The sequence below is a fragment of the Hemicordylus capensis genome, chromosome 3 (assembly GCF_027244095.1).
Source record: "Hemicordylus capensis ecotype Gifberg chromosome 3, rHemCap1.1.pri, whole genome shotgun sequence".
Lineage (NCBI taxonomy): Eukaryota > Metazoa > Chordata > Lepidosauria > Squamata > Cordylidae > Hemicordylus > Hemicordylus capensis.
Window position 1 is genome coordinate 234414607 of NC_069659.1, and position 23080 is coordinate 234437686.

Sequence of the window (23080 nt, forward strand, 5' to 3'; positions counted from 1 at the left end):
CTTCTACTCCCATAATCCCCAGCCATAATGGCCAAATGCCATTGTGGTTGGGGGTTATGGGAGTTTAACCCAAGGTTGAGAACCCCTAATATTCCATGTTTGCAAAAGATTCCAAATTTAATTATTTTAATGCTTATATTATTTTAATTGTAAACTGCCCAGAGATGCAAGTTTTGGGCAGTATAGAAGTCTGATAGATAGATAGATAGATAGATAGATAGATAGATAGATAGATAGATAGATAGATTTGAAACCCCTTTACTAACTGCCGGTCCGGGAAACTGCGCATGAAGAATGTAGCGGTCCTTGAAACTCTGCACGAAGAATTTAGCGGTCCTTGACTCCAAAAAGGTTGAGAAACACTGGTCTAGGAAACATACCAGTGGGGATTCAAACTGGCAGCTTCTGGCTTTCTAGTCAAGTCATTTCCTGCTGCACCATTAGGTGGCTTAACTGACAAGTACTAGGCCCTTATTTTTGAAATCTAACATTATGACTAAACCTTCACACGTGCTGCAGAAAGAAGCAGCTGTGCTGAGAAAGGCTTTTGGGCTACTGCAGCACCAGCATTCACACAGGAGAGCGGGCAAATTTTGCCTAGCTCCCATTTCCCCAGTAGTGGAATATGCCACTCAAAAATATGTCCCTGAGGGCTACATCACACCCAGGGACATATTTTCAGATGGTACAGGGCACTTCCCTGGAATCAGCAAAATCGCTCCCCTCCATGAAGTCACCTTGAGTGAGTTAGTAGAAGCCTTCCCCTACACAGGCACATCTCACATACACACGCACAGCCTTAGTCGGGATGTTGGAGAAATATTATAAGCTCAATGGTTATTCTATTGATGATTAATACAATTGAATAATTTGAAATATATTCAGCAGCCTCTGTGTACACTCTGGCTTGTGCAATGATTTCCACTGCCTTAGGCTCCTCCTTGCCACAGATTTTTTGACCAAATAACTGCTTTTGGAAACCACTGACATTACTTAAATGTTTCATTCATGCTTAGTTGTTTGGCACCCCCAGGGCCAGAATGCTCAGTGTCTTTCTGCATATCAGCCTGGAGCAAAGAATCAGTCCAAGAAATAAATAAAAAAACACACTGCATCCTCATTGTGAAAGAGAATGCACGCTCATAGAGCTAAACACCACATGTCACTGGTCTACAATTTATTTTTCTCACATGGAAGCCACTGGGAATGGGTTGTGATTTACCCCACAATGCAGAGGTAGTATACAGTTCAAGGTCTTAACTGTTCTTCCGCTTATGATGCCATATGGTAGTGGGGATGGCGAAGAGGGTCTGATCTACACTGTGTAGGCGCTTAAAGGCCTTTCCCCAGGCCCACTAAAACCAAGTGAAATCTTCTGTCCAGATGAGACTTGATTGCCTGGCCCTCATTTTCCTCACCTTTAGTTCCTTCTGTAGTTTGCAATGCCCCAGGTACTAGTAATCCCTGCCCAAAACCTGTTTTTGATTGAGTGAATTTGTGCACTGCAGCCTCTAACATCTTAGCACTGTTTCTTTATAGGAATTTTTGTCTAGATGTACATTGTTACCAATGGGCTTTGTGCACCAAACCACAGCTCTGAAAAGGCCATTTGAATTCTTGTCACATTCCTTAGTTTTCATTTCATTTCCTTTTGTCTCTGGAAATGTTTCATCCGAATCCATAGAAATTAATGGGCTCTTGTCTTGTGGCTGATTTTAATCGCCGCTTTTCTTTTCTTTTTAAATGAACATGTCTTTATTGAAGGTTTTTCCCCCCCATCCTTCTATCAATGCAGTCCTAGATTAACTGCTACCACTGACTGCTTAAAATGGGTTAAACAAATTCCCATTTGAAAGTTTCTTGAAGACATCAAAATAATTCAAATCAGTGATAGTAAGGATGATGTATGAGAAGTGAGATGTAGAATGAGCAACCCCAGAAAAGGGTTCAGGGCCAGAAAAATTGAAAAGTAACTATTCTTGTAACATTGTATGCTTTTTAGATTGTTCCAAATCATCTATGCCACAGGGTCTGTTTATATATCCAGCAGAATTCAGTGGTAGGGCTCCCTAGGGCTGTACCATTCAGACAGCAAGTAGGTTATTGCATGTTTAAATATTTCCCCAAGCATAGAACTCCCTGCAATTAGAAAACTAACATGTCAGGCCAAATGGTTCAGTGGATCTAACTTTCTCCCTGGCATACTATTTTAATATATGAAAGGAATGTTATTCATGGAGAAGTATTTATGCATGAGAGCCCCTTACCACCTGCAGCCTAATGTGCTACAGTCCAGGAAAGGTTTACCACTTGATTCTGCTGGGGATATAAACTGAGTCATAAGCACAGAATGAAGACTCAATTCACAGTTTTCAATCTAGCCACTCACTTAAATAATCTTCTGGTGTCCTGCACTGTATTCCCCTATCCAATGCAGAGCCTTTTCAGTAGTGGCATCCTAGCTGAGAAACTTTCTTCCAAGGACAACTCACCTGGCTCCCTCATTAATGAGGGACAAGTTAAGGTTCTGCTGTTTCTGAGATCATTTGGGGCAACAGATAATTAGAAGGGTTGGGCAAAAATTTAGTTTCAAAGGCTGGATTCAGATGACATATGAAACCGGATTCAGAAAACATATGAAACCGTTCATCTCTGGTTATGCTACCCAAACGTCTGAACCCAGGGAACTGGAACTAAGAGGGGAAATGGACCCATGGTTTCCCTCGCCTAACTCCAATGGTTAACTTCGGTTTGTAGTGAGTTACGCTGCTGGTAACTGCATTTTGATAGTGCCTTCATTACATCTGATCTAGCAAACCCCTGCTAACTCGGCAAAGAGGCACCTTTTAACGTGGTGATTTTCTTTATTTAGCAGGGGGAGAGTAACTGGCCCCATCCACTCCCAGCACAGTACCTCCAGTGACTGTTGCTGGTGTCTATCTTATGTTTCTTTTTAGATTGTGAGCCGTTTGGGGACAGGGATCCATCTTATTTATTTGTTTGTTATTTCTCTGTGTAAACTGTCCTAAGCCATTTTTGGAAGGGCAGTATAGAAATTGAATAAATAAATAAATAAAAATAAATTGGAGTTAGACTTTCCTCAAAATGGAGTTGAGAGAGGAAGCTCCTCCCTCACTCTGGCTCATATTGGCTACACAGGCTGTCCTTCAGGATAGAAGAAAACTCACACAGCCAGCTCCCCCACCTCTCTGCTGTCTCACAGAGACTGAAGTAGGTCCGAACGTGAATGGAAGAGTGAGGGGAGGGGGTGCAGAGCCATGGGTCCACTGGACCCACAGTTCCATGTGTCATCTGAATCTGGCCAAAGTTTTGAAGGCTGAATAATTTGCATATTGCCCCAGGCTCAATGTGGATGCAGTAATGTGCAACACTAACCCCGCATGCAGAGCAGCACTCTGCATAGCATGAAGTAGGGCCCTTAAAGGGATTTGGAGCTGCAGGAAGCCCAAGTGACATCTTAGATTGTGTGTGGCAAAGCATGTGAGGAACGTTGGAAAATTTAGCCCTTCCCAGTGCTTTCTTTATAGTACTCTAGTCTTAAAGGACTGGACCTGTAAGAACTTGTAGAATCAGCACTTTTTTGTGACTACAAATTAATAATGATAATAATAAAGCTTTTCTTCTGTCTTTCAGGTGCTTTTTTCCTGCCTGGAGTTCCCATCCTCCTCCTAATGACGGCCCATGGAATAGCTACTGGTCCATGGTGAAGCAACAGAAGATGAACTGTTGACCCAGGTATACAGGGCAGGACACAAGGGAAATGCATACCAGGACTGTCACAGCAAGTGCACACATGTTGGAGGGAAAGCAGAGATTCCCATCAGACATGAGTGAACATGATGGATGGGACTCCCACCCACCCACTGGCTTTTACTCCAACTGTCTCTGCTAATGTATTGCTCTCCTGTTCTGTTCACAGGTTGCTTTCAGATTATACATTACAGAAAGTTTCTTCCACAGTAGAGGATTGACTTCAATTACAGAACCATTTTCTCCATTCAGTCTATTTCATCTCAGGAGATGGGATGGTATTTTGAAGAGATTCCGTTGTTTGCTCTGCCCCCTAATATTTCTTCAGGAAACTGGAATCTACAGCTCACAATCTGTAAGGATGGCCCAGAACTTTAAATGGCAGTCATGTCTGATGCAGGGACTTGGGCGTCACATTGGTGTTTCATGGTATTAATACATAAGCTGTGAACCACAGATGCAGGTTCTTAATGATGATAATGTATGTCTAATAAGGAACTGTGTTCAGTCAGGCTTCCAGGTGTGAGTTTTAAAATATGCAAACCTTTGGTGTGGTGTGGGATTTGAAATCAGGGGAGGGCTCCCCAGTCATAGTCTAACACTAACCACTAAAACTGTAACAGATCGGAAACTGAGGCTTGTTAACTTTATTGTACAAAGTTACAAGGTTTATTTAACTATTACCAAATCATAAACAGTCCTACTCTGAGTGAAAGATCATCCTAACAGAAAAATAAATCACAACCATTCAGTAAGAAATACAAACTGATCAATCAGTTTACAGAACTGATGATTGACAAACATTCTAAATTCCACCATTAGCCTACACACATACAATACCATGGCAAGAACAAAGACAATGCATATTCATGCAAATGCCAACAAAAATATATCATGCTGGCTATTGTTGCAGGGTACACAGTGATGGCATTACTACCTCTGATTGTTCAAAAGCTTCAGTCTGTGCCCTCCGATCACAAGATTCCCTCAGGCTGAGTGTCATCATCCCGTAGAGAGAATGTAAAATTTCAAAGCACAAAGGTTTTTGGTTTTGTTTTAATCATCTGCCATCAAATGCACACTGCAAGTAGTTCATCACCATTTTTCTGTACCAATCATGGACAATGGTAAATAATAAATTCCTTTGAAAGAATGTGTTAAATAAAAGGTACAATTCCCACAATTCTAGTAAAGGCCTGCAGTTCTCATGGCCTGCATGTTGCCCACTTCCTGATGCAGGCAGAAAACCCTGTCATTCAAATACTGCTGGTATGCTAAGAAAGGAGCCATTTGAACTAGAGAGAGCAGAGATTAAGGTTGAGCAAGGCTCCGGAGGGCGGCTGGTGGTTGTTTTTGTTTTGCTGAATGCACTCTGTTTCTCTTCTCTTGACCTGCAAAGCTTCTGCACTTTTGCAGGAACAGATGCACTCAAGGGATTAGTAAATGGCTCAGCATTTATGTGCTATGCTTACTTCCATCACACAGGAGTGAGGAAGGAAAAGAATATCACTCGGTTCCATTGTATACAGGAGGCTGGCGATGCTTTTTCTAAGCATAGGCTGCCACGTCTATTCTCTAAAAAGAACCGTCCTGCTATGAAGGAACCTCACCCCCACAAATCATTTCAATGGATGCACACCTTAAAACAAAGATATACGACATAGAGGCTCCTGTGTCGAGCTCAGGTTTTTAAAAGATTGGATCTGTCAGCTGTGGCTGCCAGAGAAATGGCAGACCCTGTGGAGTTAATGCGGGGAAACGTTTGCTGGTGTTTAAAAAAAACGTTCTATGATTCTAAATGTTTTATTTTGAATATTCTATAGAGTTTCCGCTTCTCACGGCTCAGTGCTCTTCTTAAGCTCTGTCCATATTCTGCTTTTCTTTCATTAAGATCAAGGCTGGGCAGTTGACAGCTTACAGTTGCAGCCTCTTCCTCACCACCCTGATGGCCTTTGCAGGTTTCATTGGTAAGGAACAAGCAATGACTCTCCATGTACATTTCATACTGTGATTGCATCCTCATTTGGGAAAGACAAATTACCATTCCCCATCTGCCTGCTTAGAGAATCTCTCAGGTAGGGATGTGCGAAACGTTTCGGGTATGAAACGATTTGTACCCGAAACGGGCCGTTTGGGGCGATTTGTAGCCAAAACAAATTGCCTGATGTCCAAGTCCAAATGTTTTGGAGCTGAAACGAATTGCCCGTTTTGGCTCTGAAAGATTTGTCATTTCTGACCTCCATTTTGCAATCGCTAAAGTCATTCTCTTTCGGTCTCCATTTTGAGTTTTGACATCAGTTTGAATCTCCCGCCCTTCAAGCCTGCAGATCGGCCAGCGAAAGCAGGGGCTGATCTGCAGGCAATTGCCTCCTAATTCCTTTTAAGGAAATTTGAAGGTTAAATTTACCCTCATTGGCTAGGGGGAGGGCAAAGAACAGAAAGGGTGGGGGGATTTTCTGAGGGGTTTTGCACCAGGTATTTATTGGGGCTGCAGGCACCATTTCTTCATTTCTGCTGCCTCATGTGTGGGAGAAGAGAGAGCTCTATTGCCTGATTGCTCAGCCTTGCTGCCCCTATCGTCCACCATGGCCTCCATTTTGCTCAGCGTTGCTGCTGTTGTTCAGCATTGCCACCATTGCTCAGCCTCACTGGCAGCCTGCCTTTTCTCCTGCATTTTCAGCCCCTTTAAAAAAAAATTTTTTTTGGAGAAAAAACGGATTGGGAGAGAAGGAGAATTCCTTTATTTTTTACATTGTTCTGCCTGCTGCCAGCCTGCTACCTGTGCCATTCTCTCCTGCACTTTTTGCTGCTTCTCCTCCTCCTCCTCCTCCTCCTCCTCCTCCTCCTCCTCCTCGAGAACTGGAAGAAAAGAGATTTTTAAAAGGTTTTTAAAAAGTTTTTTTCCTGGTGTTTTATACTTCTTCCTGCTGCTGAGAGAATCATCACTGCTGCCTGCCTGTGCAATCAACCAGCCCCAGCAGCCCCAGAGTGCTAGTCAGTGGTCACCTGTGGCCAGCCAGCAGCCACCACTACCCCAGATTTTGTTTTTTGAGGCTTTTGCCACCATCTGAAGAAGAGAGAGACTGACCAGACCCACAGAAGTGGACTACAGAGACCCAGCATTGGAGAAGCCTTCAAGAGACTGAGTGAGAGTACCCATTTATAATTTTCACACACAAACACCCCACCACCACACACACACACACACACACACACACACGTCTCTAGTCTTGAATTGTGTATTTGGGGGTTTTTTCCTGTTTGGAGGAAGGTTTTGGTTTTCAACTGAATTTAAAAAGTTGTGTGCTGTTTAGAATAAGTTTAAATAGGGGTTCCGTTAGCTTTAGAGTTTAAATAGGGATCCCCATTAGCCAGCTAGTAGGTGGTTAGAGGGTAGTGTAGCCTTGTGGTTTAAAAAAAAAAATCTCTTTTCCCCCCTTCCAAATAATTTTTTTGGGAGGCATTTTTTAAAAGGAGCCCGTCCTCCAGTGTGCCCTGATAGTATTAATAATTTAATATCGCTGGTGCCCTAGGCTCTTCAGTGCCACACACTTTTTGTGTTGTTGTTGTTTTAAAAAGAAGCCTGCCTCGGTCTGTGCCCATTTTATAGAGAGCAAGCATACTGTAAACTGTGTTATTCTCTCTCTGCCCATTTGTACTGTTTGTAGCCTCACACCACAACAATCCCTCCTTAGTTACATTGTATCTGGCTGCAGCTTGTTATTGACATTGTATCAAATCCATCTGTCCTCCTTGTAGTTATTATTTTGATACATTGTTCTATTTGTATCTGATAATGTTAAATTCCGTGAAGCCCTCCCTGGTGTATAATATCTCTGTTCTACTGCCAGTGTCCAGCACAGCCCCTGCACAGGGAGGGAGTGCATTCACTGCGCCCACCACCACCCCAACTGCAGCCTTAAAGAAAGCAAAGCAGCACTGCAGCAGCCGCAGCACCACAACCCATTGGCACTGAGACACTTGCCCCACTCTGCCCTTCGCCCCCAATCCTTTCCAAAAAGGTTAAAAAAAAAAAGTCAGGGTTTTAAAAGAAGCCCCAAGAGAGATGGCTGGGAGGGATGGAAGAGGCATGCCAGGTAGAGGGAGGCTACCCCCCCCCCCCGCCCCCGTGGTTGTGGTAGGGGGCAGTGACAGGGGCCTATTCCCCAAGTCACTCCTGCCCTTATTTCCGTGCACAGGGGGCTGGACTTTTCGAGTCTGCCTGGCACTAGGCCAGGGCCTGCGGCCGGGCAGCAGTTAGTGGGGAGGGCCTCCCCTGCCAGGGAAGAAGAAGTTCTTCACGTGGCAAATGTGGAGGTGGTGCAGGTGCAGCCGGCTGCCAGTCCAGCCAGATCCACCTTGCCGCCCTCCCCACCAGACCCTGTGGGGGGGGAGCCCAAGGTTGGGTCTGAGGAGGCCCAGGAGGAAGCCCCTGTGTTTCCCATCCCTCTGGGGGGCCACTGTGAATCTGGTGGGCCACTGTGAGAAACAGGATGCTGGACTAGATGGGCCTTGGGCCTGATCCAGCAGGGCTGTTCTTATGTTCTTATGACTTCCCAGGCCAGCTCTGAGGGCAGTGGTGGTGGTGTGCCCCAGAAAGAACCAGCAAAAGTGCCACCACCCAAGTGGCCCCATGTCGCAGGAGAGTCCAGCAGTATGGTCTGGGATCACTTCAAGGTTTGCCCTGGTGATCCCAGCCATGCTGCCTGCACCCACTGCAAGGCACTTGTCAGCAGAGGCAAGGACCCTAAGCACTTTAGCACCTTGGGTCTGCTGTTGCACCTGTGGCGGCGGCACTGAGGTGTTGAGAACTCTGCTGGCAGCGGTGCTAGGCCAAGTGCTAATAGTAGTAGCGGCAAACAGCCAGTGGCTCCTGCGCCTAAGCAGGAAAATCTGACTGAGTGTTGTATGCAGCCTCTGGGGAAGCGGTCTTATTGCCTGAAACCATCTCTCATTGAGGAGATGATTGCTTTGGACGACCAGCCTTTTAACATCATGCAGAATGTCGGCTTCCATTGTCTGCTCCAGCTGCTTACTCCAGAGTACAAAATCACCTCACAGACCACCTTCAGTAGGAGGGTGGTCCCCTTACTGTACCGTGCGTGCAGGGAGGCTGTGCTGGCCAGGTTGCATGCAGCTGGGCCCAGCACCAGTGTGCACTTCACTGCAGAACTCTGGATGAGCGGCAGTGGGCTGCACACTGCCTTAATGTCCCTGACAGCCCACTGGTGGGGGAATGGGAGTGAGGGGACATCCAGCTCTGCTGACGCAGTACCCAGCTCTTCCCGTGCATGCATTCCTTCTTGGGCATTGTTGCATGTGGAGGGGATGGACACAGACCACAGGTCAGATGAGTTGGTGGCGGTCATGGACCAGCAGGTGGAGAGTTGGCTGGCCAGGAGGCCAAGCCTCCACTGAGGCTTCATGGTCATTGACAACGTAGCCAAAATTAGTAAGGTGGCTAGGCAGGTTCATGGTGTGCACATTGCTTGCACTCCACACACACCTTGAACTTGGTGGTGCAGGATGTGCTTGGGCTAAAGGAGGTGGCAAAGTCCAAGCGCCAGAAGATTAGGCCTGGTTTAGTCCCCTCAGATCTTGCTGCTTCTGTGCCCGCTCTTGTGGAGCTGTGCTGCAAGATTGCTGGCCACTTCCACTGAAGCGAAAAGGCAAGGTGCCTGCTCAAGGCCAGGCAGACTGAGCTGGGCCTGCCCGAACCCCTGATACCCCAGGATGTTCCTACCCGGTGGAACTCCACCTTTCTCTTGCTCCAGCACCTGCAGGAGCAAGAGGGAGTCCTCCACAGCCTGGCAAGGCATGGTAGCTTGGATGTGTGCACCCTGGTCCATGTGGACTGGCAGCTCATTTCCGAGCTGGTCTCAGTACTTGAGCCATTCTATTCTGCCACGAACAGCTTGTGTACTGAGGCAGCCATGCTGAGCCAGGCTTTGCCCATTGCTTTTCTCCTCGAGAAGGCCATGGGTGATCTCCAGATCACTCTGATCACTGGGAATGCAATTGCCCTGGCAGGTCAGTTGAGGACTGTGGTAGTGGAGGGGCTCAAGACACCCTTGGGTGCATCTGCATGGCATGTCCTGGCATGCATCTGTGACCCAAGGATGAAGGGCAGCATTGTGCCCCCTGGCCAGCTGCCCAGGTGGAGGGACCTCCTGGTTGACCATGTCAGGCGTGAAGAGAATAGGACGCTAAGTGTAGGTGATGAAGGCAACCAGGAGGAGGGGGCTGGGTCACAGCCTGGCAGTGCACATTGCACCACCAGCAGCACTGTCACCACTTCTTCCCAGTCCACCAGCACGGTTTCTCTGGCAGTGGCACCAGCGGACCAGCCAGTGCAACCTCTGCGTTCTGCCACCCCGTTTTTCACAAAGGGGTTCGATGGTATCTTGCCAGGGAGATGGGAGGTGCTGGCCCCTCACTGCAGCCATGCTGAGCAGATTGTTCTGCAGTACCTGCAGGAGCCAGCAGAATATGAGGAGGTGGAGCCGTTCCACTTTTGGGCAATGCATCGCCAAGTCTGGCTGGACTTGGCAGCCACTGCTGTCCGGTTCCTCTCATGCCCGCCAACCAGTGTCTCATCCCTTCCTGACCGAGATGTGTCACAGTGACAGTCTCTGCCCCTTACCAGTGCTGACACATCCAGATGCGCACACATAGGCACCACTGCACTGCCAGCCCGAGAATGGTGAGATGGTGGACTGCTGCTGTGCTGGCACTCAGGGCTTGGGCAAGTGAGTGCTCCCTGCATCAGGGAGGGGTTCTTCCAGATGTTGCTGAGAGAGACTACAGCTCCCATTTCCCACTGTTGCAATGGCTGGCCACCACCAAGACCTGGGAATGGTGCAAGTGTTCTTAGAGACCGTTGCCTTTTTAGGGACTGCTACCACCTAAAAACCACATGCTTTGTGATTGCCAGGAGTTGACACCGACTCAATGGCACAACCAACCAACCAACCAACCAACAATGATCTCAGCCCCTGGAAAGACTAGGATTCCTAAGAGCCCCTGCACCTTTCCCGGGGCTACAGAGAAGAGGAGAAAAACTTTTGCCACAAGAAATGTTTCCTACTTTTCTTCCTTCAGATTCCTCCTTAAAACAAACTTTTTCAACAAAACCTTTCTTCAGTCACTATTGTTTCACTGCTTCTGCTTCCCGACTACTCCTTTAATCGTGTGCACACAGATGATCCCATCATCCACTACCATTTTCTCTTTCCTCTACATGAAAGGGTTGGAACACATGTTACAGTTGCAGTGGAAGGGCCACTAAAACTGACCTCGGTGGTGAGTGATCCTCACCCATCACATGACCGTTAGAAGTTCATGAAACTTAGTCACTATCTTGTGAGTTGTCGTGATCCCACTCTATGTTTCTGGCATCTGCTGCATAAGGACCTGGAAATTCCTAATGTGATGATCAAACTCTACACAATAAGGACTTTTACAACTTGTTGTAAAAGGATCATTCACTAAACAGGATCATTCACTATGAGGAGGCTATTTTGGGTAGCATTTGCATAGTGATATTTTCTTTGGTTTCAACTGAATTTTGCCTAAAACCAAACTTGGAATGGAAGATCCTTCACAGGCTACATATGTGTTAGAGTGCTGAGGATTTCTATAAAACCAGTGAACATATTTCAGTAGGGGTTAAATCATCACAGTGTTTCCACAACTGCAGTATTACACTAGGCTCATGGTGCATTAATCAGTGATCAGTGGCATGCAATCACAGCTTCAGATGACATTTTGATTCTGTGATAAACCTGCCCTTTAGATAAAGACCTAGTAGTGTGAATCTGGGCTTAGCAAAAAGCCTACGGCTTGAATGTTACATTTTTTTTCTTTAGATGGCTCAGGTGGGATTAAAGATGCCATGTACACTGTGCCAGAGTGAACTCCTAGACAGTTTTTTCCCCACTGCTGTCATTTCAGACGCTGCTGTTGGTTTTTGTTTTTTTAAAATGTGTACTATGCCTGTGGTCATGGGTATTTCTGTATCAGAACCATACAAAGCAAAAGAGAAAACAGCAGCTTCCAAAGAGATCTAAAGCTCCAGCAAGGAAGGTTCAACTGAGAGGTCCTTTCCACTGCAGCATACAGACTCTCTTCTGATGTTTGAATGAACCCACAGACCTCAGTATTCTAACAGGGCCTTGTGCCGCAATGCCACTCAAACTGGTCTGTGAGCATTCATTCCATGCAGATAAAATGAAGGGCGATAGAAAGCTATTGTATCAGGAGGAAGGCTAAGCTAGAATCCTGCACCCTGACATCTAGGGTTGTTTTTTTTAATGTGCATGGAATTGTGTTTGCATTGAAACACTCAGCCATGTGAGTTCTACCTGCAGTCTGGTGCAGCCCAGAGGCAGGCATCCCACCTGAGTGGGAACTAGGCCTGAGTGCATGGAGGGGGAAGTCCACTTGGCATAGTGGCTCCATCAAGGAAGTGGCTGCTTCTCTCCTGCTCTGTGCTGACTGTGTCAGTTGTCTCCTCTGAACTCCATATCAATACCATGGTTAATTTACGGGGCAATAAAAGTTAATTAATGCTGTAGTTACAAAGCCATTACAATGTAATTATTGTTTAATTGGATTATAACTTATGTAATTTCCGACAAAGTGCTTATTGCTTGTGTAATAAAACAGGAGATATTTACAAAGTGATTAATCGTCGCTATCATCAAGCAGACGGCACTGCTTAGGAGCGGTGATGGGAAGCGCCAGCCTCTTTCCGTGGTAGGTGGCACAAACATCCTCTTCCTGTTTGTAAAGACTGTCCGTAAAGCCAACCGGCTCAGGCCAGGACCCACCGAAACCAAGGTACTTTGATTTAGCATGGGCATTGGCCCTTTCAAATGATAGGAGTCCTCTGTCCGTGCTAGTGGCCTGTTCAGCAACCTAGTGAACAAAATTTTTAAAATCACTTACATTAGTAGATTATTTCTCTCTCTCTCTCTCTCTCTCTCTCTCTCTCTCTCTCTCTCTCTCTCTCTCTCTCCACATACACACACACACACATTCAGTCTCACTCTCTGCATAAAAACCGGTTCCCGACATTTCACCAACATTCTATTAATGTATGTATGTATGACATTTGTACATCCCGCAAAACGTCTGTCTCTGGGCAGTTTACAGCAACATAAAACAAATTAAAACAGAGATTAAAACCTTAAAAGAATTTAAAACCAGAAATCTAATTAAAGAGAGAGAGAGAGTTTATTATGGTCACAGACCAGATTAGTTAAAAAGCTTGGGTGAATAAATGTGTCTTTAGAGAATTTCTAAAGTTGTCAGAGATTGGGAGCCTCTTATTAGGGTAGGGAGCACATCCCAGAGTCTCAGGGCAGCAACAGAGAAGGCCTGTCCCTGTATAGCCACCAGATGAGCTGATGGCAACTGCAGACAAACCTCTCCAGATGATCTCGTGGGTGATGAGGCTCATAGTGAAGTAGATGTTCTCTCTAAAACCCTGGGCCTAAGCTGTTTAGGGTTTTATAGGTTACTAGCTGAGCTGGGTGCAGAGCATCTGCACCTCTAGTTTGCCGCAACCTCTGTTTCCTTCCCCCACTGGCCGGCCACCGGCCACCCGCCCATCCCTGTCTCTCCCCCCCTCCGGCCACCTGATCACCCGTTACTGTTTTCTCCCGCACCCGCCCTTCCCATCACCGGTTCCCACCACCACCGCCATTTTCTTCCCACTGGCCACCGCTGTTTTCTTTCCCAGAGGCTGGCCACCCTCCCAACCCCTGATTCTCCTGCCCGCTGGCTGCCCGCCACCATCTCCATCCCAACCTCCGCCTCCATCGCCAGTTTCTCCCCCACCCACCCGCCTGCTCGCTGGCCACCCACCCCCTGCTGGTTTCTCCCTCGCCCACCTGCCGCTGTCACCAGTTTCTCCCCCGCCTGCCCCTGTCACCGGTTTCTCCCCCACCTGCTTGCCTACCCACCCCGTCACTGGTTTCTCCCCGAAGCCAGCCCATTCGTCCCCGTCACTATCTGGCTGACTAAGTTTCGCGAGAGCTGCCACGCATGCAATTAGTGACAGGAATGTTTAAGAGAATTATAGCACCTTGTATTTTTCCCAGAAATTTATTGGTAGCCAGTGTAGTTCTTTTAAAATAGGAATAATATTGTCTCTTTGAGATGACCCAGAGACCAAACTGGCTGCAGCAGTCTGTACCAACTGCAGTTTCTGGACTATGTACAAAGGCAGCCCCACATAGAGCACATCTCAGCAGTCTGGAGGTTACCAGCATATGTACCATTGTTCTGTTTATCTCAAGAAATGGATGTAGCTAACGTATCCGCCAAAGCTGATAGAAAGCATCTCTGGCCTACCTCAACTTGAGACACCAGAGAGAGGTTTGAATCCAAAAGCACTCCCAGACTGTGTACCTGTTGCTTCTGGGGAAGTATGCCCCAATCCAGAATGGGCGGATCAAAATTGCCTCCCGAGTTCTAACCCCACACAATAAGTACCTCCGTCTTATCTGAATTCAGTCTTGGTTTGTTATTTCTCATCCAGCCCATCACTGCCTCCATGCTATTACATTAAGAAACAGAGCCTAGCTAGGATGGAGGTATAAAGGTAGGGGCTAGCTTAGTGTCTTGAGTCACTGGGAGCAGGAAAGAGGTTTAGCCCCCACCCTGAGGGTATCCCTCAGTGTACCCTTGATTTCCCCCCAAACGGTTGCATTTCATTATTATGCAAAAAAGTAGCACACTGGACTTGGAAAAATGCTGGTGGTGAGAGTAAAAGCTACCCTCCACCGCACTGGGTGGCCTGGTCCTCTTTGGAAGACTGATGATGTATTCTGAAGAGGACTCTGATGTATTTAAGTGCATAGAGTAGACACATTGCACTTCTTACAGGGTTCCTAAAGCATGCTAAGGATGTGCACGGAACTGCGGCAGGGTGGTTTGACGCTGGCGGGGGTGCCGCTTTAGGGGGGGGTGGGGGCACTTACCCCTCCTGCTGCTTTCCCCCCGCCAGCGGTCATTGCCAGTAAAAACCTTTGAGGCGGCAGCGCGCCTCCCTGCCGCCCCTACCCCCCCCCGGCCGGAAGTGGGTGCGCGTGCTCACGTCACGTGCGCGTGTGTGCATGCACACCCAGTACTTCTGGCCAGTTCCAGCCGAGGAGGAGGAAGGGGCGGCAGGGAGGTACACTGCTGCTCCGAAGGTTTTTACTGGCAAGCACCGGTGGGGGGAAAGCAGCAGGAGGGGCAAGTGCATCCTCCCTCGCCCTTAAGGTGGCACCCCCCCCGGCATCGAACTTCAACCCCCCCCCCCGGTGTTCGAACCCGTTCGGAGGCCCATAAAAGGGCCTCCGAACAGGTTCGTGCACATCCCTAAAGCATGCAAGTCTTCTTTCCACATATATTCCACTGTTCATAACGATATACATTTTGCTAGTTGCTATATTCATAATGATATACATGTTGTTAGTTTTAAGGATACTTGAGTCTTACTGACATGCTGATTAATTGACTGACTGACAGGGATATTGAAATATTTAGGGTACTTCCCAATGAACTAAAGCCGGAGTTCCCAGATGTTGTTGAACTACAACTCCCATCATCCTCACCCACAATGGTGGGGGATGATGGGAGTTGTAGTCCTACAACTTTAGGAGACCCGAGGTGGGGAAAACATGAACTAGAGTCCTGAACTTTGGTCATGTATTTCAAGACATACCAATTACTGTCAACAGCTGAAACCAGGACATTTGTATTTCTTTCCCCCAAATTAGGGCTTTAAGTACCATAAATCATCAGGCCATTCCCATATCAACCAGATAACACATTTTAGTATTATTTATTCCATTTCTATCCCACTCTTCCTCCCAGGAGCTCACAGTTCCTTCTTTTATCCTTACAACAACCCTGTGAGGTTGGTTTAGGTTGAGAAATGGTGCCTGACTGCCTGGCCCATGGCCAGCCAGTATGCTTCATGGCAGAGCAGATATTTGAAAATGGGGCTCCCTCTAACCTCTACATCACATTGTCTCCCCTGATGCACATATAGCCAAGATGCTCATGTTACTAGGAAGATCTGGAAGGGGGACATCTGTACATCCCTCCTTCAAAAGGAAGAGCATGAATCCAGGTCACTATTGTTCTGTTCTGCTACTACACAGGCTTATCAAGCGAAAAAGCAAAACAAGAGAGTGATGCTTTGATTCTCAGAAAGTGCCATTTTATCCCCCCCACCACCACCACTTCCCAATGAAAATGGAATAAAGGGAAATCCCTCTGAAACTAAGTAGAATATCAAACTAGCACACTGTTCACCCAAGCTGCCCTTTCATGTTGAATGAGACTCATCAACCATTACACAAATGTCTTGTCTTGTCTCCCTTGTGCTGAGCAAAAAGAAAGCTTTGGGAATGAAAAGGGCAGCAGGCGCAGATTAACACCTGGGGCGATGGATGACTTTCGTGCTGAGCCACAGTAGCAAGCACAGAGGAATTAATTCGCTCTGGATGTGGCTTTTGGACCCCCTCCCTGCATTTGCCACAAGACACATGGACAAGCATCAGCACCAGTGGATCTTGAGCAGATAGGAAGGTCATGTCCAAAAAGCCACCATCCCAGGAAGTTTTTCACACGGGGCTTTTAAAGCCCTTTAACTTGCATCTCCTCCGGAATGGAGGGAGTGTATTCTCATATCGCCCAAATTTACTCCAAAGTCCCTGCGAGTTATCGGGGATCCGTTCACACACAATTCAGGTTTCCCACTGCACATTAGAGTGTAGCCCAATTTATATCTGGGGTAAAAAAATCCACTATTTGCTTCGGTTTTGGGGGACAACTTCAAGTTTGCAGTAAAACCTCCCAGTAAACTCATGGTAAAGCCTGCTGTGTGTAAAAGTCCCAGGCTTGGTCTTCTAGCTGCAGAAGATGAGGAGCATCCCAGGGGCGTAGCTCTGTATGATGAAGGAAAGCTGGGCCCTGGTAGAGATGGTCTCCTTGTTCTCCCTAGGCCCCAAGGCCTGCAGTCCATCATGGTTTCAGTTTTACTCCTAGAATAGTGATCAACTTGCAACATTATTTGCTAACTGAGCCAAGAGGCACCTTTTTAGTGATGATTCTCTTTATTGAGCAGTGGGAGAGCAACTGTCCCTAACCATCCCCAGTCAAACCACTTTGGGAAATTTTGTTGAAAAGTGGTATCTAAATATTTGTCATATTTGTATTGGTACATGGTTATTGTTCCTGCACTGCAATTTCTAGTGTCACCAAATACCATCACACACATACAATGAATAACTCATTCAACTGCACATCTTACAGTATGGTATATGTTATCATCTGCCAGCAAGGCCTTTCTGTTGTTTCTGTGGGCCAGACAGCTCAGTCTCTGTACAAGAGAACACATGGCTACAAACAAACCAGACCTTAAACATGGCAACATTCAGAAACCAGTAGGAGTATATTTCAGTCTCTTGGGATATATTTTCAATCTCTGTACTCAAAGACAAAAGTTTCAAAGAAAGGCTTCAGGATTACGTCACCCAATGGCTTCCAGTGTTCCCTGTAATAGGGATTCCAAGTTGTTGACTACATCATCCACAACCAAAGGCCATTGCAGCTGTGGATGATGGGAGTTGTAGTCAACAATATCTGAGAATTCCTTTTACACTGGTGGCTTCATGTAGACATAAAAAAAAAAAAGGAGAATGAGATGGAATGCTGCCATAATCCGTAAGCCAATAACCAGATTTAGAGCAGTAGTCCCCAGCACCACTTTCTGGAACCTAACATTCTGGAATGACCAGGACTACCTCAACATGCTGCCCCCCATCCCATCCTTGAAAGGTAGCTCAGTGGATTCCATGGCTGATAGTATCAAAGACCACTGAGAGATCCAGGAGTCTTGCCTTGTTCCCATAACTGGGCCAGGCATCAATAATGACTATGTCCATTTCTTCTGTTTCAACACGATTAGCTGAATAACCTTCATGGGCTAAACATATATTTTTCAATTTTTTAATTCTTTCTCTCTTAAATGTATTGCACCATGTCCTTAAAATACTTTCTGCATATTGCAAAGACCCCCTCCAAACAAAAATAAAAACAAATATTTTACAGATCCCTCAAAGTACTTTATAACTATTGCCTGGAACCGGCAAGGCACCTTACAACTAGTGTACAAACCTTCAAGGCACCTTATTAATACTGCAAGAATTTGGCAGAGATTACAAATACGGCAACATTTCTCTTTATCAGGTTAGGGAGTCTGCCAATATATAACAGCATTAAACTTTAAAGCATTCTAGGTAACTCATATGCAAATAGACCCAAAGGCACTGGGAAAGTAACTCCATTGTCTGAGCAATGTGAAAAGGACACTGCCAAGTCACTTTCTGTTGTGTCATCATTTTCACCCATCCCTTGTGATACTTTTTTTTTGTAGACAGCACATTCCGTGTTTCATGAATGCACTCCAAATATCTGCACCGTTTTGCATGAAACCAAGTGGTCTGAAAGTCAAAGAACACTACAGGACATCTAAGAGACCAATTGGTTTGTTGTGGCATGGGCCTTTGTAGACAATGAGGCAGTTCTCACAAGGAGACAAGCCCAGGCTTAGGCAGACAAGCCTAAGAGAACAAATGGGATCCAGGCGGTGCTGAGGCACCCAACCCAGCGCCGAAGCCAAGCTCTTAGCCAGGGTTAATGGAGCGAGCACACAATTAACCCAGGCTCTGGAATCATGTGTTAGTGTGGGCTGCTTGCAACACATGTTGACACAGAGATGAGTGTCTAGAGCAGTGATTCTCAAACTTGGGTCCTCAGGTGTTATTGGACTTCAACTCCCATAATCCCCAACCAAAGGCCACTGAGGCTGGGGATTATGGGAGTTGAAGTCCAATAACACCCGAGGACCCAAGTTTGAGAATCCCTGGTCTAGAGTGCCAGTCTCCCGGGAGGATAACCCAATGCACCATGGTGCATTATTGGATTCCCCTGGCCTCTGGAATGCCACACTGATTGCTGCCGATGTGATCATGTGCATGGTGACATGGCATGGCTGGGGCCAGTCTGGATTGTTTGTGGCCTTGACAATGCTTTCCCCCTGCCCTCCTGCCCGCACTGTTGTGTGAAAGGCCCAAAGGGCTACTTTCAGCAGGTACATTCTTTGTATACCTCCTTGCAGTAGCCACATCTGGTTTTCTACTATAGATCAGGAAGCTGCCGGATCGGTGCTGCACACAGTGGTCCTGATCCCTCTAGAGTCATGCACAACAAGGTGGTTGTATGCAGCTCATAGTTCAAGAGAGGGCGTATGGATGCACATTCCCATCTGCATTGCTGATGCTGATCCATACCCTTATGTGTGCATGGTGATTGGGTCAGATGCCTCATCTCTAGATGTACTTTGATATGCAGAAGCAAATCTACACAAACATTAGTACTCAAGGTACATGAATACTTCCCAGTTCAGCAAAGAAATATCACAGCAATAGGTAACATGTGGCTCTCCAGATGCTGAACTATAACTCCCATGACCCCCAGCTGTAATAAATTGTGGCTGAGGGTGATGGGAGTTGTAGTTCAGCAACATCTGGAGAGCCACAACATTGCCTAGCTTAGTTCGCGGACCAGCAGACGGGTCTGAATTCAGACTGGCACATGGACCTCAGTTTGCGCACATCCTTAATACAAAGGCAGACACAGTAAGAGCTTAGCTAGAGGTAATGGGCATCAGCCCCATTGTTTTATATGGGGGTAGATTTGATCATTAACAAGTCTCTTTTATGAGGTTAGAGTCTGAGTTTTGAAAAATGTGATGGCGGTTTGGAGAGCTGGCTTTTGGCTGTGAGTAGGACTCCTGGCTAAATCTTCTGTGAGAAAAAGGAGCTTTAGAGGAAGTTTATGTTCATTGCTATGACCAAATTGATACCTCTGCCTTCTTTAAGACCGGCCTGTGGAGAAAGCTGCATTCTGGTTGGTGTAAGAACCAACTACCCCTCACCACACTGACATTGTGTGATATGTGGAGGCCAGGAAGCATTGTCCTGGTTTCCGGAAAACCGCACTGTATGCAGCAGGGCTGTGCACAAAACTGGCTGGCCTGGTTTGGTTTGAGTCTGAACCAGACCTGAACCAGACTGGGCCAGTTTGGTTTTGCCCCCCATTGACCACACACACACACACACACACACACACACACACACACACATTTTGTTCAGTTCAGGGAGGATTCATGAGACATTTTTCAAAAACAATTATTTTTTGTTTTATTAAAACTTATCCTTTCTGGGGGCTTATCCGAGGCTGCTGTGGGTGGGTGGGTTGAGGTCCCCTGCCGGCCTTCCTTACATAAAAACCCACCTGGTTCAGGCATTCTTTGGCCCTTTCCAGGACTTTACCCCTCACAGTGGTACCCCTCACAGTGGCCATTTTGGAGGCCTCTGTGTGGCCTGGATCATGACCTGACCACACAGGGGCCCATTGTGCATGCGCAGTGGCCTCCCAAATGGCCACCATGATGGGGAAAAACCCAGAAAGGGCCAAAAAATGCCAGAGCTTGAAGATTTTTGTCATGAGGAAGACTGGCGGGGAAGAGGGGGAAACTCTGCAGCCCCCACCCCACCCCACTGCAGCCTTGGAGAAGTCCCCCCGCAAACTCCCCAAATAGCCGGGCAGGGGGAGGATTTTCGATCTGGGATCAGACCGAACAGGGAGTGGTTCCATTAGAAACCAAACTATTAAACCAAACCCATTCAACATCGAACCCGTTCAACATCAAACCTGTTTGCACATCCCTAGCGTGCAGCAGTGCAAATTGTATGGGATTTGTACCACCGTTCTGGGATCATCGGGGGTGGGGAAAAGATAAGTCTTTCCTCCCCGCCTGCCTTCCCCCCGCACACCCAGCTGTCTCCAGTCATGTTCATAGCCTCATAGTCTCTTTCAAGTTTTTCTTTGTTTGTTACAAACACACACACAAGCACCACAAACACAGGTTTTATTCAATAAATCAAGGAAGGAAAAATAAATCAAGGGTTCATGCTGCTAATTTCCTCTATATGAACGTATGTGCAGCTACGCAACCATATGAAAGGCTACTGTGAACAAGTCTGAATATTTATTTTATTTTTATTTATTTATTTTTACATTTCTATACCACCTTTCATTAAAAGAAAACCCCAAGGCGGTTTATGCAGAGGGATGAAAGCTATTTCCATTATTGTGAGTTGTGATCACTGGGGAAAGTGATCAGATTTCATGGAAATGGATGCTGGATTGCTAAGAATACAGTCTTGCTTGTTCATTCTAATCTATCCCATGTGGACATTTATCTGTGCATAATTGCATTGAGGCAGGGCTGGTATTTGGGCTGGCCTCTGGAGAGCTGCCGAGGATCCTGGGCTTGAGCCCTCTGTGCCCATAGCTTTCATGTAGTGCCCGAGATACTTTTGGGGCCCATCCAGGTGAGAGAGTGTCTAGGGAGGATAGTTTGATGATATCACCTTGAAACCTGGAGCCAGCCTGTATGGAGGTATTCAGGAATGAGAATAGGTCCAGAGAGACCCCTTTGCGAATGAAGGCTTTTGGTTTTTTTTAATATTCATAGAATTGCTTTTGGATGCCCAGGTAGCAGCTATAGTCAGGAGTGCTTTTGTCCTGCTTCAGCTGCAGCAGTTCCTTGCTCAGTCAGACCTAACCCTTGTTATCCATGTATAATAATAATAATAATAATAATAATAATAATAATAATAATAATAATTCGATTTCTATACCGCCCTTCCAAAAATGGCTCAGGGCAGTTTACAAAGAGAAATAACAAACAAATAAGATGGCTCCCTGTCCCCAAAGGGCTCACATTCTAAAAAGAAACTTAAGACACACACCAGCAATAGTCACTGGAAGTACTGTGCTGGGGGTGGATAGGGCCAGTTACTCTCCCCCTGCTAAATAAAGAGAATCACCACGTTGAAAGGTGCCTCTTTGCCCAGTTATTTGGGACTACCCTTGTCTTGCAGACCATTTGGAAATCTTGATTAGTTCAGAACACCACTGCTTGAACTAATTCTGGAACATAGGAACATAGGAAGCTACCATATATCAAGTCAGACCATTGGTCCATCAAGCTCAGTGTAATGTCTACACAGACTGGCAGCGGCTTCTCCAAGGTTGCAAGCAGGAATCTCTCTCAGCCCTATCTTGGAGAAGCCAGGGAGGGAACTTGGAACCTAGATGCACTTTCCAGAGCAGCTCCATCCCCTAAGGGGAATATCTTACAGTGCCAACACTTCTAGTCTCCCATTCAAATGCAACCAAGGTGGACCCTGCTTAGCTAAGGGGACAAGTCATGCTTGCTACCACAAGACCAGCTATCAGAATTCAATTCTACTGAATTCTGACCAGTAGAATTGAACTAGAACTTGAATTCTGACCAGTACCAAGTTTTTTGACTATATCAGTAATTGTCACTATTTTTCATGTGGAAGCCACTTTGGCAGAACCCCCCCAAAAATAGTCAGTGTAAGAGCCATTTCCCACAACACTGACCCCTTAAAAGTAAGTCTGCCTTCTTGAGCCCCAGTCCCACTTTGCAAGGTACACATGAAGCTCGGGGAAGTGTTGTCTTGTCTTCCCCAGCTCTTTCCCCGTATGGCTCTATGGGGAGAGCACTGGAGATGGAATGCATTGCCATCACTTTCTGTGACTTCCAAAATTGCACTTCCAAAATTGGAGTCTCAAGAGGGCCATTTCCCTTAAAGAGCCTCACCAATGCTGGGCTCAGTGTAGCACAGCTCAGCGAGAATGGTCATTTTTGCTTGGTGCAGAGTATTCAGCTTTGGCAAAAACTTCACACAGACTAAATATTTATTGCTTTGTTAATTATTTGTGAGATTGTTTTTATTTGTTTTGTCAGTTTTCACTGTTTTTACATTTTTTGGTGCTTTTAAATTTGTACAATGCCTAGAGATTCACATACTAGGAGGTATAGAAATTAGATAGATAGATAGATAGATAGATAGATAGATAGATAGATAGATAGATAGATAGATAGATAGATATACAGTGACGCACCTAGGTAGCTTTGGCCCCTGGATTGAAGGGATTCGGAGGCCACACCACCACCACGAGCACGCCCCCCCGAAGGCCTACCATGCCGAACCAGTCTTTGCCATTTGTAGCCACCATGTGTGCAGCCGGGGGATGGGGGGGGGTGAGCTGAGCAGGCCTTCCCTGTGGTGGTGTGGTGGCAGGCGCAGTGGCTGGTGGGCTTGTCCATCTGGCCCAGTGGCCCTTGAGAACTGCGAGATGCTCT

General features: G+C 46.5%; 1 long non-coding RNA gene across 4 annotated transcripts in view; it reads left to right on the top strand.

The window, feature by feature from the left end:
- LOC128348840 (uncharacterized) overlaps positions 1-5862 on the top strand; it is a 133211-nt gene extending 127349 nt beyond the window's left edge. For 3 of the 4 annotated variants that reach the window (XR_008318375.1, XR_008318372.1, XR_008318376.1), the window contains one exon: positions 3655-4954. This is a non-coding gene — a long non-coding RNA (uncharacterized LOC128348840). Of the gene's footprint in view, positions 1-3654; positions 4955-5662 lie in introns of those variants that run through there. The other variant, XR_008318374.1, reaches the window with a different exon arrangement.
- Positions 5863-23080: the final 17218 nt, after the last annotated feature.